Genomic DNA, 15,189 nt, shown 5'->3' on the forward strand with positions numbered 1-15,189 from the left:
AAATTCGCATTGTTCACGGTTTTTGTGTGAGGTGAATTTGAGGCTAATGCTGCCTAAATGAAGCCATTCTAAAAATTCTGTTAACATGTCCATTTCGCCTGTCCAAATTAAGAAAATGTCGTCTATATATCTAGACCACTCACTGATGTTATCAAAGAAGGGGACATCTGGATTAAAAATATGCTTATCCTCGAAGTGGGAAACATACAGGCAGGCCAGACTGGGAGCACAGGTGGCCCCCATGCTCGTGCCCTTGACCTGCCTGTAGAGGTCGCTCCCGAATAGAAAGATGTTATTCTTCAAGACCATTGTGATACAGTCCACTATAAATGTTTGGTGTGCTGTTAGGTCTTGCCCTTCGTTGGTCAGCATGTCTGTTATCATCATGATCGTACTGTCTTGTGGGATATTGGTATAGAGTGCCTCTATATCTAAAGTTACTAAGATTTGGGTATCGGGGTTAAAATTGAGGCACTCTATCTTTTTGATCATTGATGTGGTGTCTTTGATATAGCCTTTTTGTTTGACAACCAAGAGTTGTAGAAACACATCAGCATATTTGCTGAGTGGTTCGGTTAGTGAGCCTATGCTCGATACGATGGGTCTCATGGGAGGGTTCTCTATGTTTTTGTGCACCTTTGGAAGGCCGTATAGCGCTGGAATGACTGGATTGGTGTTCATTAAAAAAGCATATTCTTCGTCGCAGATGACTTCGTCTTCTTTGGCCTGTCTCAGAAGTCTCTGGATATTATCTTGTAAAGTGACCCACTCCTTTTTGTTGGTTCTACAGTAATGGCCTGTCTTGCCTAGTAGAAGGTTAATCCTATTTTTGTAATCTGAGGTGAACATTATTACAATACTTCCGCCCCTGTCGGCCGGTTTAATTGTGAGATCCTCTCTTTGTTCTAGGGGTTTTAGGGCTTCAGATTCTGTTTTACTTAAATTGTGATTGGTCCACAAGGACATTCACACTCAGACTATTGTGACGGATGAGTCTCTCCAGGGATGGGGAGCGCATTCAGACCATCTACAGATCCAGGGAACGTGGTCTCCAGCGGAGTCCACGTATCACATCAATTTCCTGGAACTCAGAGCTGTTCACTTGGCACTGAAGGCCTTTCATCTGTCCTTTCCAGACCTTGCTTGCGCAGACGGACAATACGACCACTATGTATTACCTCAACAAGCAGGGGAGCTCAAGATCGCGCACCCTGTCACAAGAAGCGCAGGCGATCTGGCACTAGCTGCTAGCCAAAGGATTGACGATAACGGCGACTCCTCTGCCAGGTGTGCAGAATGTTCAGGCGGACGCCCTCAGCAGGTTGATCCAAGAAAACCACGAGTGGGTCAGAAACGATGAGTTGCTCGACGACATCTTCGTCATGTGGGGCACTCCAGACGTAGATCTGTTCGCCACCGCCGAAAACAGAAAATGGCGCGGCACGCCTCGAGGTATTACCAACCGGGGACTCTGGGGAACGCGTTATGGATCAGCTGGTCGAACAGCTTTCTGTACGCTTTTCCACCCATTCCCCTGATTCCGGCAGTGCTCATCAACCTGTCCCAGTCCAGGGCGCGAATGATCCTCATCGCTCCGGAATGGCCCAGACATTGGTGGTTCACGGACCTGCTTCACCGGTCGCTCCTACCTCACCGGCGGCTGCCGTGTCGGACGGACCTTCTCACGAAGTTCGGGGGGCAGATGGTGCACCCCAACCTCTCATCATTGATTTTGGCGGCATGGCTCCTGAGATAGTGCAATATGGCCACTTAAATCTTCCTGAGGATTGCATGGACATATTGAAGGAGGCTAAGAGGACTTCCACTAGGACTTCTTACGCTTACAAGTGGAAGAGATTCTGCATCTGGTGCACGTTTAAGAACTATGATCCGACGACCTGCAAGGAGGACGTCATCCTTCCATACCTTCTGCATCTGCTCAGTCTGGCTTTAATTTCCATTCCATCAAGGTTCACCTCGCTGCATTGACTGCATACAGGAAATGCCCTTCGCAAACATCCTTCTTCCAGATTACTGTGATAATAAAATTTTGGGAAGGATTGAAGAAGGTGTTCCCTCCTGTTTGGCTTCCTTAGCCTTCGTGGGAACTGAATGTGGTGCTGTCCATGTTGATGAAGGAACTTTTCGAGCCTATTCACAAGGCTTCACTGCAGCACCAGTTGTGGAAGGCGGCGTTCCTCGTGAAAATTACATCGGCCCGCGGGGTGAGTGACATTCAGGCATTGTGTTGCAAGGAACCTTATACTGTATTTCATGCTGCTAAGGTTGTCATGCGTACTCACCCTACGTTCCTTCCTAAGGTGATCTCTGATTTTCATGTTAATCAGACTATAACTTTACCAACGTTTTTTCAGAACCCTTCCACTCCAGCGAAACGGTCTCTTCATTCCCTGGATGTCAGAGGGGTGTTGAAATTCTACCTGGATAAGACCAAGGATATTCGTAGGTCCGGCCAATTGTTTGTAAAATATGGGTCGGTCAGGACTGGTCTGGCTACTTCTAAACAGTCCATCTCTAGGTGGATTGTGTCATGTATCCAGCTATGTTATAAGAAAGTGAACAAGACCTTAGGGGGTAAGCCTAAGGCTCATTCTACCAGGGGCAAAGCAGCTACAACAGCTTTGATTCGAAATGTTCCCATTGCAGAGATCTGCAGGGCTGCTACTTGGAAGTTGGTCCATACCTTTGCTAAGCATTACTGTCTGGACTCTGATGACAGAGCAGATGCTCAGGTTGGGCAGGCTTCGTTAAGAAATCTGTTTGCACAGTAGTGGTGTTGTCTTTTTCTCCACCGACGGGTTGTATGTGGGGATGGGCTTGCCATTCTATTCACTAGATTATGACTATACACAGAGATCCCCTACTACAGAAGGAGTAGTTTCTTACCTGTAACTCTAGTTCTGTAGTAGGGGCATCTCTGTTATAGTCATAAGCACCCTCCCTCCCCCCCCCCCGGTGGAGAAAATGGTACTGAATTGTATGCTACAGGTCTTGCTTTATACACCTTCAAAAAGAACTGAAAGTAAAAGGACTATTGCTGTGCATCCTGGGATACCAAGGGTCTCTGACGAGTTCCTTAAAGGTACGGTATCCTTTTTCCAGACACATAATGGCAGCCTATGAGGCTTGTCTGTCCATCCCTTCCTCTCTATCATTCCAAGGATTTTGTGAAGGGGAAGTCTCTCTATTGGTGAAACTTAGCAGACTGTGTTAAATGTGATATTGGTGGAATATCCTTTGCACTTCTAGTTGAAGTACTGGACAGTGTAGCCTTGTGAATATAGGCTGCAATATTGTCTTTAATTTTCTCTTAAGTGTCTATGCAGGAATGCACTGAAGACAGTTTAAGAGATTATTTTGATTGCTCCGGGGTCCACGCACATGGGTGGGAATATTCACTAGATTAGGACTATAACAGAGATACCCCTACTACAGAACTGGAGTTACAGGTAAGAAACTACTCCTTCAGATTGGTCGGGAAGAGTTCTTATAGGAGGGGATTGAGGGCCAGGTGGGGCGAAGGAGATTCGAGTTAGTTGTTAATTGGTTCCTTGAACAGCTAGATTTGAGGTGTCTTGTAGCCCCAAACTCCCCAAAATTGCCTCGAGAGACAATCATTGAGAGCTTGGAGTTCCTCTTTTATTTGATTTAATGAGATCATGATCTCATCAAGTCTGGGGTTTTGTGCGGGTATGAGTGGGGTATGTGGCTGTGTTATGGGCGTGGATGTAGATGCATGCAATGAGGTCTGGCCTGGTGTGCGGTTTGTGGCGGGTGTGAGTGGGGTTGGGAGGGGTGTGAATGTGTGAGCTGAGTGGGCTGTCGGGGTGGATACGAGTGGGGTATGGAGCTGTGCTATGGGTGTCGGTGCATGCCGTGAAGTTTGGTCTGGTATGTGGTTTGAAGTGTGTTAGTATATGGGGTAGCTAGGGGGGGAGTTGCATATGGGTCATCTGCTGGTAATGGTCGGAAAGGGGTGTTGTTGTTGATGGCATGGGTGAACTGTGGGCTGTGTTGAGTATTAACGAAGGGAGTAGTCAGAGTGGCCATTTGGGGTTTGGACACTTGCTCTTTGATAATGGGGAAGATGTTGTCTAGGAGGTTTAGATTACGATCCGTGGATTGCATGAGGATGGTTCCATTATTATATATGGTGACAGTTGCAGTCGCTTGGAAAAGTTGGGAAGGGACAATATAGATAACTAGGCCGTGGGCGGTTTTCCTGGTGGAAGAAATTGTAAATAGGGTTCGGAGTGCATTCCTCCATTGCGCTCTACATTTCGTGTAGAAAATTATATCATTGGTTGTGTGTCTGTTGTGTATTGAGAAGTAGGAATCTGCGATGGGTGTTTCAGGGTGGTGTTTTATAAGATTGTGTTTAAAACGTTTAGCTGTGTTTTTAGAAAGTTTGGGGGTAAATGATGGAGTAGGTGTGTGAGCCAATGAGCTCCATGATATGATCGATATAGTTGGTGATGTGTTCAGGGGCGCGAGATGTAGGTGGATCTCAGTTAGCAGTCAGCGATATGCGGTGTGGAGTCTGGTTTAGAGAAGTGGGTAAGGGAGGTGTGTGTGGGGTGGGGCTTAAGGGGGGGAATGGTTAGTGTGGGGGGCAGGAGTCGATTGTAGTGGCGGTTAGGTAATAACCAGGGTGGGGAGGAAAAGAGATAAAAAATCCCCTGGAATGTGCTATTGGTGTCTCGTGAGAGGAGCGCTAAGGGAATGGTTAGGGGAAGGGCAGAGGGGTATAGTGGTAGTGGGCACGAGGGTATAGTATTGGATTATGAGGTCTATTGGTGGAATGGTGGAATAAAGGTTAGCAGAGTTACATGTAAATTCTTACCTGTGATTCTTGGGTAAGGAGGTTAGAGGACGTAGAATGCATGATGTATCCTTGTAGTGGAGCCGTTCCAGTATGGCCGCCTCCTTAGGATGGAGTCTCATAGGCAGCTGTTCCGTCCTATTTCTATATCCATTAACTGTGGACTGAATGTTGTGGTCCTGTTTCCCTTTCCATGTATTTTGCTATTAGTCCTACTTCAGTTGTTGTAGGTGGTGTTAGTTCCACCTGGGAAGCTCTCGGTATGTGGACAGATTGACCCATATTGGGGCGGGGGGGGTGCTTCTCCCCCTCGTTGTCAGGGTGATAAGCCATTTTGCTCAACTTTACGTTCGAGCTACCCTATCAGCCATTTTAAAGAGTCTTTGGCAATGATTTGGAAACTTCAGCCTGGCCTGAAGTGGAGTTCAGGAGACATGCCGAAACTAATGGGAGTCTGGCCTGAGCCCTGCTAACAGCAAAGGCACTGGCAGAAACAGTTAAGCACTGACGGAGCTCTGAATCCTAAAAGAATTGGACAGCCATCTCCCAAGAGAAGAAGCAGGAAGGGTAAAGATGTATCCTTCTCTCAGACTCAAAGTGAGGATCAGTCTCCCAAAAGAGATGACCTCAGCCACTGAGGAGCAACTGGCCCAGAGGAACTTGGGCCTGACACAGTAGAGTTCTTGGGGGCAGGGAGCCCTCCCAGGACAGACTTGAGTCTAGAGCAGAAAACCTGCCCCTCCCTTGAACAGTTCAGACAGCAAGCTGCTGCTCAGGAGGCAGGGAAAGTCAGTGGATCCCATAGGTCTATTGGGAAGATGGGCTCCTATTTTAAGTGTAGAGACCCCAAGCCTGGTGCCACCAGGAGGTTGGCAATAGCTCGGAAATTCAGGAGTTTTCTATAATCCCTAGCACATGACATTCCCCTTGCAGGACATCTTGGGCAAAGCAAGGCTTAGGACATGCTTGTCCCTCTCTTTCCCTGGCACCACTTGTCTGAAGATACCAAGGAGTTGTGTCGCTCCTGTGTCACTTGCCAAGCCAGTGGTAAATCAGGTGGCACACAAAGGCCCCCCCTTAATTCCACTTCCAACTGTTCCCTTTGAGAGGGTAGGGATAGACATTGTAGGTCCCTTAAAGCCTCCAACAGCATATGGACATTGTTACATACTAGTGGTGTGGACCATGACACTAGGCATCCAGAGGCTATCCCCCTTAGGACCACTACAGCTCCTGTGGTGGCTAGGGCCCTCCTGGAAGTCTTTTCCAGGGTTAGGTGTCCTAAGGAGGTCTAGTCAGACAGAGGTACCTATTGGATACTATGAGAGCTAATGCCGATAGAGGTGTTACCCAGGCTTTGGTACTATTAGATCTGTCGGCCGCCTTTGACACGGACGACCATAAAATCTTGTTGGTTGTTGGACTGTGTCAAACAGGCCGGCACCCTGGGCTCTGCCTATAACTGAATCAGCTATTTCCTTGAGGGCGAACTCAAGCCGTCCGCCTCACCCCTCTCATCGCTCCGAAACAGGCAACCTCATGCGGAGTCCCACAGGGCTCCTCCATCTCGCCTCTCCTCTTCAACTTGTATCTTCGGCCTCTGATCCACGCTTTAGAAGATATGTCGGTTACCACCTTCAATTATGCGGATGACCTCCAGTTGGTCTTCACCTTGGATAGGTCCACCGATTCCATTCTTCAATTCCAAACCACCCTGCTCCATATTCAGAGCTGGATGGACCGAAACCATCTGAAACTCAACCCGGGCAAGACTGAACTAATCCTGCCCGGAAAGAGTGAACTTGTCTGGGGCCCTCAATATTGGCCGGCGGAACTGGGTCCCCCTCCTCCTCCCTCTTCATCAGTAAAAAGCCTAGGGGTCACCATTAACGCTGACCTTTCCCTCAGAGGTCAAGTGGGCGCAGTGGTCTCATCTTGCCTATTTCAGCTACGCAGAATCAGGAAAATTGCCCATCTGCTTACCCACTCTGCTCTGATACAGGTTGTGATTGCCTTGGTTCAGTCACGCTTAGACTTTTCTAACTCCATCTACCTAGGCCTTCCTCTGGGCCTACTCAAGCATCTTCAATTGATTCAAAACCAGGCTGCCAGGATTATCCATAAGCAGCCTAGATGGCTATCTGCAAGACCAATGTTGGATAAACTCCACTGGCTTCCTATGGCTCAACATATCGCCTTCAAGACTGGGTGTATTGTCTTTAAGGCCCTGCACGGCAATAGCCCAAGATTCATCAGCTGCAGAACAGTTAGGCATGTACCTCTCCGCAACCTCCGATCTGCCCACCTCCAGCTGCTGCCTGTCCCTACTTTCAAGCTCAGAAGCCAGGGGGGGTGTAGGTTTTCTTACCTCGCCCCAACATGCTGGAATTCCCTGCCACTATCAATCTGGATGAGCAACAATCTCCTGGCGTTCAGAAGAATGCTCAAAACCTGGTTATATGAGCAAGCTCTTGGGTGATCTCCCTATGTGTGACTCCTTGCCTGATTAGCGCCATGAAACCTCTGGGTGACCGTGCGCTCTATAAATTCCTACTAAGATAAGATAAGGTACCAACTTTATGTCCAGCTACATCACTGCTATGTGGAAGGAATGTGGTGTAAATTATAAGTTTACCACATCCTATCATCCACAGTGCGATAGGCTTGTTGAAAGGTTCAACAAGACCCTCAAGCTATGATCATGGGACTCCCAGAAAAGCTCCGGTGAAAATGGGATGTCTTACTACCCTGGCTTCTCTTTGCCTACATAGAGGTTCCTAAGAAGAGGGTGGGCTACAGCCTATTTGAACTTCTGTTTGGACATCTAATTGGGATCCATTGTATCTGGTCAAGGAGGGATAGGAGCAGCCTCTCAAACCACCTAAACAGGACATAGTGGAATATGTCCTTGGCCTGCATTCTCATATGGCTGGGTATATGAAGAATACCAGGAGCTTCAGAAAGCTTGGCATGATCAAAAGGCTGTACTGACTGTCTACCAGACTGGACAAAAAGTGTGGGCATTGGAGTCTGTGGCCCCAGCAGCTCGCCAGGAAAAGTGGAGTGGCCCCACACCATCTTTGAGAAAAAAGGTGAGGTCACCTACCTGTTTGACCTAGGCACTCCTAGAAGTCCCCACAGAGTGCTTCATGTGAACCACCTAAAACCTTTTATTGACAGGGCTGGCATGAGCTTGCTCATGACCACTGATGAGGGACAGGAGGAATAGAGTGACCCTCTTCCTGATCTCTCTCCGGGCCCTGTTGATGGGGCAGTTTATGGAGTAGCCTTGGCAAGCAGCCTAACTGATCAACAGCAATCTGGTTGTAGGCAAGTCCTCAATCAGTTTCCCAATCTATTTTCTCTAACTCTCAGTCAAACCACCCGGTGTACCCATGACGTGGACACAGGTGACAGCCTGCCTGTGAAGAGTAAAATCTACAGACAGCCTGGCCATGTCAGCTTTTGCATCAGGACAGAGGCTCAAAAATACTGGAGTTGGGGGTTCATTGAGCCTTTCGATAGCCCTTGGGCTGGTCCTGTAGTCCTTGTACCAAAATATCACACCCAGGATGGTAAGAGAGAGAGAGATAAAGCTTTGCGTAGACACAGAGGCCTCTTTTCAGTCACCAGGACTGATGCCCATCCAATTCAAAGGGCAGATGAGCTGATTGATTATTTGGCCTCTGCCAAGTATTTCAGTACATTTGACCAGACTGCTAGTTACTGGCAAATCAGACTCTCTGAGGATGCCAAATCAAAAACAGCATTTTCAAACCCTAGTGGGCATTATCAATTTATCGTAAGGGCTTTTGGCTTGAAGAATGCATGTGCCACATTTCAGAGGCTGGTGAACAAAGTCCTAACCGGTCTGGAAGCCTATATTGCTGTCTTTAGCTCCACCTAGGAGGATCACCTGGTCCACCGTAGAAATGTTCTGGAGGCCCTGCAAAAGGCAGGCCTCACTATCAAGGCCACAAAGTGCCAGATAGGGCAGCCTAAGGTTGTGTACTCGGGCCTCCTTGTTGATGGAAGTCAAGTTCAGCCATTGGAGAGCAAAATTCAGACCATAATGGATTGGGTTGCTCCCACTACCCAGACTCAGGTCAGAGCTTTCTTGCGGCTGACTGGGTACTACAGTTTGTTAAGGACTATGGACCCACAGTGACACCCCTTAATTACCTTACATCCAAAAGGATGCCTAAGGAAACTCTGTGGGCAGTTAGCTGTCAGAAGGCATTTGATGACCTGAAGCAGACCATGTGCTCTGCTCCCATTCTGCAAAGTCCTGACTACTCCAAAACCTTCATTGTCCAAACAGATACTTCTGAGATGGGGGTAGGTGCAGTTCTATCATAACTTAATGCAGATGGCCTGGACCAACCAGTAGCTTTTATAATCAGAAGGTTGACCCCAGGGAGAAACGTTTGTCAGCTATTGGGAAGGAGGCATTTGCTGTGGTCCAGGCCTTGAAGAAGTTGAGGTCATACCTGTTTGGTATTTATTTCATTGTTCAGACAGACCATAAGCCCCTCTTATGGCATGAAAAAAATTAAGGTTGAAAATCCCAAACCTTTGAAATGGTCCATTTCCCTACAGGGGATAGACTTTTCTGTGGAACATAGACCTGGGAGTAACCATGCCAATGCAGATGAACTCTCCAGATATTTCCACTTAGAAAATGAAGACTCAACTGGGCAAAGTTAGTCGCGTCTTCTTTCGTTTGGGGGGGGGGGTGTTTAGAAAAGTAAGATCTGCTTTCATGGATACCCCCGCTTTTCTCTTGGCGTTAGTATGTCTTTGACTAGTCTGACTGGGCTTATGCTAATCAGGACCACAGTCACTTTGCTTTCTCCCTAAATTGACCGTGGTGAGTACTTCTGTGCATCCACAATTGGCTACTGTTGGACCCTATTAAATTGCTAGTATATGGTACTAAGGTACAGAGGGCATAGGTACACCAGATGTCAACCATGGGCTGCAGCAATTATTATGCCGCCCATGGGAGGCCACTTAAACTGTGACTACAGGCCTGTTATTGCTGCTTGTGTGAGTTGGTGTTTGCACCTCTCACAACAGATATACGTTTCCTTATATCTGAGGTCACTGCACTGAAAACCTATAAGTCATCTCTATGGCAGGCTCTACAGTCCTGAGGGCAGGGTGCTTGGTTATAAGTGTGAGGGTGACCCTGCATGAGCAAGACACCCCTACAAACCCCGGGGTAAATTCTACAGGCTTTGTACAAGAGGTCAGCCTTTTTAATACATATAGTGAACATCAGTCAATACAAGATGTCTAACTATATAGTGGCTGCACCAAACCCAGTCATGTTTGCTATCAAACATGTTTAAGTCATACTCCAACACCGATTCCAGTGTTGGACGTATGATCCCATGTACGGGGGCCTGTATCAGCCTTTCATGGTCTGAGAGCCAGCCAGCCAGCCAGTGCTGCTGCCAACCACAGGCCTGATTCTGCCCTCCTGCTGCTGAGCCAAGCTCGAGCAGGGAAAGGTAGACTAATAGGTTTCTGTCACAGGGAGGTGTAAACCACCTCCTGGACAGGTCTTAGTGTATTGGGCTGGGTGGGGGCACTTACCAGCCCCACCAGACTGCTTTGAAGGGCACATTTGGTGCCCTCCTTGCATACTCCAGTTTGAGCCAGTTCCAGTTCAGGGAGCTGTTGGCTTCCGCTCTGGCTCTAAACTGGACAAAGGACATGGGATTATGCTCTCCTCTATCCAGCCCCTCCTTTGGGAGGGACCCCGGAGTCGTTCCAAACCCTTTCCCTGGTTTACTTAAGGATTTACCTTTGGGTGGTTCCTTAGAGTTGTTGTGGGACAAGACTCAAGCCTGAAACCACGTCACTATTCGACCATCTGGACATTTGGACTTAGCCTGGAACCGAGACTGCATCAAGGAAGACTCTTGCTGCTCCTGGTCTCACTGTTCTGCAAGTCGTCGTCTTAGTCATCTGTGTCTGTACTTCTTCCAAGATCTTCACCAGACCTGTGGGCATCAGGGACACCTGAAGTCACTCCCATGCATGGCACCTCAACAATGCTGCTGCTCTTGACGTCCCACAGACTTCATAAGGCTAAGCAACACAGATGGTGATTCTGCAAATCCCTCGAGGCCTGACCTGTCCTATCTGCAATGTTAAGGCCAGTATCCCTCGTCAGAACCGCTCGGACCAAACTTCTGTGCACCGCGTCAACTTGCCGTTGCCATGGCCTGTTGGATTTACACTCCAGAGATCTTCAGCTACAAGAAGCTCCAGCATCTCTTCCTGCCAAGTACATTGTCCTCACTGCATCCGCTTCACTGTTGGCCTTCCTTCTTGGTGAGCTGCTCGTCGTCCTCTTGCAACTACTGTGCCTTTGGACAGTGGGTCCTCCTGAGGGTCTTCTCCTGCTTCAGTGGGCTCCTCTGCTTGCTCTGGACCTGCTCTGACTCTCAAGCTTTTGGTGATTCCCTTGGACCTTGTTGGTCCCAACATTACTCCTTCTTCCTTATCCATGCCAGTTGCGGCTAACCAGGCTTCTTGGTGCTCCAGCTGGACACTGACCCCTAGTCACCGTGAAGAAATCTATAAACCTTCTTAGGGGTCCCACTGATACTTGGTCCTTTCAAACCAACACAGAAGAAATTGGCACAGAAGCTGAAATATAAAAGAACATCTTTATTAACCTCAAATGAGTGAGACTACGTCACACAGAAGCCTTAGCAACTGAATGACGCAGTCTGAGGAGTGCAGAAAACAGAGGCTTTATATATGCTTAGGGTTACATAGTAAGCATATGACCAAGGGACAGTCTTGGCTCATGTAAGCATGCAAAATGACTAAGATGGGCATACAAGATCTGCTTGCTCAGCAAAGTGGGAGGAGAGTTACTTCTCCATACAGCAGCAAAAATAGCCTGACAGTTATACTAGAGAAGCAGGTGCATTCTACTAGCTAGGCCCTTCTGGGCATGTGCGAAGGTGGAAGATGCTAAATATAGTTCGTTTCTAGGAAGTTTACAAGAGCAGTCAACACTGAGGGAAGACAGAGCACATGGCGAGCACGTGGCAGCACATGGCAAACAAAATGGCTGCCAGAAATACAAAATGGCTTTCACAAAACGGATAAGATAACTTCTAAATACAGGATGGCTTCTGCTAATGCTAACCCATTGCTGCCAATTTATAACAGACGACCGTTTTAGCATTAGCTGAAGACATTCCTATGATCCAGTAGGAACATAGAAAATATTTGCACATTAATTTTTCATAAATTTATCAATATCCTAATTTATTGCTAGGTGGGCATTTTCCATTTTAAACATTTCATTAAGTGGGTATATGTGAGCTATAAGCAGGAATACAAAGAGAACTGAGCATCAGGTCATAATTAACATACAGATTGCAGGAGAGAGTAATTACCATTATTACAAACAGAATTATCATCTTTCTAGTCCTAAGCAAAAGCAAATCCTAAAATCATCTAGTAAACATTTTCAGGGCTCCTATGCATTTTAGTGACTATTCATTTTAAAAACCTTTTCCAATTGACTGTTACATTTTCTTTTTATGAGGGCTAGAACATCAATTTAATACATTCAAGGAAAGGGCAAAGTCACATTTTTCAATTGCTCAGAAAAATGTTTTTTGTGCATAATAAAAATAACTAATGCAAATATTAAAGCTACTAAACAAATTATTACAAAAACAATCCTGGCTCCAAGGGACCAGGAGGACCACACAGGGCCATAGGAATTAGGACGAAGAGCTGCAAAGGGCTGTTCATCCTCAAAAAAGGGACGACTAAAGGGGTACATCATTGACAAGAAAAAGAAGAAGTCCTTGGGAAATTGAAGCCGCTGTACAACCAACAAGAGGGGAGTCTTCTCCCTGTGTCCGTTTGAGCCTCACAGGCAGGTTCTTGTTGTTTCCACGGTGGAGCTGCACAACTCGCAACTCAAGAATCCCAGTCCCGTTTCAAGTAAAAAAAAGTCTCTTCTTTCAGGATAGGGCAGTCACCCACCAGGCAAATGCTCTTAGCGATCCTGTCCAGTGTCTCAGGCAGTGCACCAGTTTTCTTCACTTCAATCTAACAGGCACCAGAGACACAGCACCTGTACCCTAATCTAAAGTCATTCCCTAACTCCTGTATGCTCTGCTGGCGCACTGCTCATTCATTGGGGCCAAATATTGCATCCAGTGTACCCAGGTATCGTTTGACCAGCAAACAAAGGAGAAAACTTGCATTCACTTTAGGACCAGGATTCAGAGACCTGATGCTAGGCTCTCTGAAGCAACCCTTGTTTCAAAACGGGTCACCTCAAGCAAAGCTTCCTCGCCATTCTGGTCGGTCTGTGACTCTCAGCTGGGCATCAAATACAATTTCTCCTTTCTGATTTGTGACTCCGTCTTTCGCCCAAGACAGTGGCAGGGGTACACATTTAACTCCAGGGCTTCCGCCTTCACTGAGGTCCTAGTTGCCAGCAATGCCTGTGCTGGCTATCTTCACTTTGGCTTCAAGCTGGACTGGTGCTGACGCTGACTCCCAAGGCTGAATCTGATAGCCGGGCCCCTCTGGTAGTGGCTGTACAGCAGCAAGTATCTATTGGTGGACAGAACAAAAGGTCTTCAGACAAGGCAGAGAAAAAGTCTATCAACAGAGAGGATAGTGTCAAAAATACTTCCTAGTCTTGGGACGCCCCATATATTAGCAAGGCACCCAAGAACCACTTTCATCTATCTATGAGAGAGTAAAGAAAAAACAGCCTGGACCTATTGGCCAGTATAATAGGAACTCTTTGATGAACTAACAATATTAATACATCCACCAATCCCAAGCAGCCAAGGAAGTGTGTATTCATTTACTAAACTCAGAGGAAAAGAGAAAAACACAGACATACTCTAAATCCTCACATTGGTGTATTGCTGTGTACTAATCTGAAAACCCTCAAAAAAGGAAATGTTCTACACTTTTGCTCATAAACTTTACATTACTTGTACAGGACTGCAGACACTTCTAAAATTCTTCTTCTTAATAAACGCACTTACCTATCTACATTGTACGCTTAGGACCATGCTCTCATGTTATAGGAGCAGCAGGAAAATCTAAAACTGCTAATTTCACAGAGGCTCTTATCTATAAAACAATATTTCCTTCTAAACATTTTTTGCTAAGGATAACATGGGCATCTTCCCTACGTTCTAATAAGGACTGTCAGTTTATTTTCACAGACTAGCTAATAAAAAAACTAGCAATGCCCTTGCAAAACTACAATAATGGTGTTCTCACCTAAAACTTGTAGAACAAAACTACCCACATCTAACTCCCCTTAAAGGTCAAAATGAGGGAAGAGCAATCTAGACTACTGATCCTGTCATAATTTCATCAAACAGGATGGGCAGTAATAAAACATATATTTATCAATGGTAACAATGTTTAAAACGGTATTACTGAATAGCCAATTAAATTTCTCATTGCTATTTCACAGACAATTTAGACAGGCTAAAACAAATAAAATGAGAAAAGGAGAGAGCAACATACATATTACCTAGCCTTAATTTGTAGAGGAGCTAGCCTCCTTCCCCCATTTTGACAGTAGGAAACCTGAAACAGGTTTCACTTCTGTCAACTCTATCAACCCCTATGTGTAGCAACTTGGCATAAACAAAGTTAAAAGAGATACATAGCACTTTTGAGAGGGCTAAAAAATATGAATGCCCAAACCCCAATCCTTTTAGCAAATGTACACATTTCATTGCCTCAGCTTTTAAACATTAGTGCTGTATAAATATGGCTAAGCTTATCTGTTAATCAAAGTTCACATATACCATTATATCCTTTCCTATCACATGAGTGCATAAAGTGCTTGTTTTTTGCCCCCCAAAAAGGTAAAACTTCTCTTTTTTTCCCTGTCCTCTTTCCAAAAAATTTCAGAGGTAAAAATGTCAACGCAGACCTTGCTCTGGGAGCCTTGCCAGGCTTCTAAATATAGAACTGACTTTTAACTCTTCCCAGCTGTCCTATTCTGTATTCAAGGGTGTCCAGGCAGGTGTCCCAGTTCGCCTAGAGACAGAAAGCTGGAAAGCACTTATTGCCCTGTTTGTAGTTAAAAGAATAACTTCTACTTGTTTTTATATTTATTTTCAATTTTAAGCGGTGTGCAATATACTTGTCTAATAATATAGAAGTCAGCTGTTTGTATTATACCTGAATGTATGCATTTACTGAAGCCTAAGGCATTTTAAAAGCTACTCAAAAAATGCTGTTTAAATAGTGAAATTTACCCAATTTCAACTTTGATATTTGGGGCACTTAAAAATGAACATCCTATAATTTCTTTG

Source organism: Lissotriton vulgaris, chromosome 5, assembly GCF_964263255.1.
Source record: "Lissotriton vulgaris chromosome 5, aLisVul1.2, whole genome shotgun sequence".
In the NCBI taxonomy this organism is placed as follows: Eukaryota; Metazoa; Chordata; class Amphibia; order Caudata; family Salamandridae; genus Lissotriton; species Lissotriton vulgaris.